Source organism: Elephantulus edwardii, unplaced genomic scaffold, assembly GCF_000299155.1.
Source record: "Elephantulus edwardii isolate Elephantulus edwardi_28Jun2011 unplaced genomic scaffold, EleEdw1.0 scaffold00095, whole genome shotgun sequence".
Taxonomy (NCBI): Eukaryota; Metazoa; Chordata; class Mammalia; order Macroscelidea; family Macroscelididae; genus Elephantulus; species Elephantulus edwardii.
This window is the reverse complement of record NW_006399845.1, coordinates 4990470-4992442: the sequence shown is the minus strand read 5'-3', so window position 1 is coordinate 4992442 and position 1973 is coordinate 4990470.

Here is a 1973-nt window from a genome sequence, read left to right as displayed (position 1 = left end):
ATATATGTAAATGGATAGGGAAGCTATTTTGAACGTTACACCCTTAATACCACACTGTCTTATTGAGGATCTTTCTATTCTTCACTGATCCTCCAAATTTCCAAGCAGGATGTGCTGGTCCAAGAACTGGCCCCTTCTAACCACACGTCTAATGTTTGTTTCACTTTGGGATCTTTTATGTCACATACTTAAAGGAACACCCTGCTGCACCTTTTTCTAAGCTATATCTGCTTATTCTTTTGATAGTCCATAGAATATTCAGAATTGTTCACCAACATGACAACTAAAAGGCATCATCTCTTCTTCTGTCACTCTTTCCTTTGTCCAACTTTCCTCTGTTGTTCGTTGGATCGTTATGAGTTGTAGTTAACTACATAACATATAAGAACAATAAATCTCTTTTTGCCTATGTCTTAGATATATGTAACTGATGTTAATGGAAGCCACTCTTGAGTCCTGTCTGTAAGGTATAGAATCAATATAATTTAATATGGTTTCTCTTCATATTATGCTTGATTTTGATCATTCATTTTTCTGTACAAAAATTTTGTTGTGTTCTCAAAAGAGATTGTATTGCTTAATTAAAAATACAATTGTCTAAAAGTGTAAAAATAAATGTTTCTTTACAATTCTGCCATCTTCAGCAGCTGGTGCTAACAGACTAGCATATTTCCATTTTTTATCAATGTTCTCAAAATGACAAACAAATCTAAACACACAATTATATATAGATACAGGATTTCCCCTTCATTAATTTATGCTGTTCTGAGAAATAACTCTATTGTATACATGATTTAGCTATTTTTTGACTCACATGAATTAGCTATTTTTCGACTCAACAATAAATCATGCCTGTTGTTATTGTTAAGTCTCACTGAGGGACTATAACTCATAGCAACCTTATGAACAATGGATCTGAACCCTACCTGATCCTCCCATTCTCATCATGTCTTTCAGACTCGAGTCCATTTTTGTAGTGACTATCAATCCATCTCATTGAGGGTCTTCCCCTTCTTCACTAAGCCTCCAGTCTTCTGAATACAATGTCCTTTTCTAAAGGATAACCTCTTCTAACAATATAATCAAAGTAGGTGAGATTCTGTTTCAACCTCCTTCACTCTAAGAAGTACCCTGGTGGTACCCTCTCCAAGACATAGTTTTCTCTTGGAAGTCCGTAAGATATTTAGTACTCTTCTCCCACACCACAACTCAAAGACACCTATTCTTCTGTAATCTTTATTAACTATCCAACTCTTATATACAAAGCAAGTAACTGAAAAGATAATGGCTTGGGTCTGGTGTGCATTAGTCGTGTGTGTGTGTGTGTGTGTGTGAGAGAGAGAGAGAGAGAGATATATTGTTTTCTCTTTTCCCCTATACACACTATAAAGCACCCTTTGTTCCTGATTGTTCTCATACATACAATGCATAATCATATACTCCTTTTGGACACTTCTTCCTTTCATCTCTTCTAATGCAGTGTTCATTATCTACTCACTCTCCCCATTCCCTTAGCTTTTCCCCCATGTCTGTCCTATTCTATAACAGCAGTGCTATGCAGAATTTATTCTTTTGTGACTGAGCTATTTCACTTAGCATAATGTCCTCAAGGCTTCCTCATGTTGTGTATATGGTCTTTTAACTGGCATCCTTGGTCTTCAGCAATTTGGAGAGGTCCCAGACAACAGGCTTTCCCAGTGAAATACATCTTTTGATTTCCTGATTTCTGGCACTAAGGTTGTTGATGGTGTATCCAACTAAGATGAAAACATTAACAAAATCCATCTCTTCTCCATCTCTCATGATGTGTCCCACTGACCAAGTGATGAGGATTTTTGTTTTCTTGAGGTTGAGATATCTATACTGTAGGCTTTAGTCTTTGAGGTTCTACAGCAAGTGCTCAAGTCCTATTATACTTTCAGCAGCAAGATTGTGTCATCTGCATAATAAATACAGAATAGAATAGAATAGAA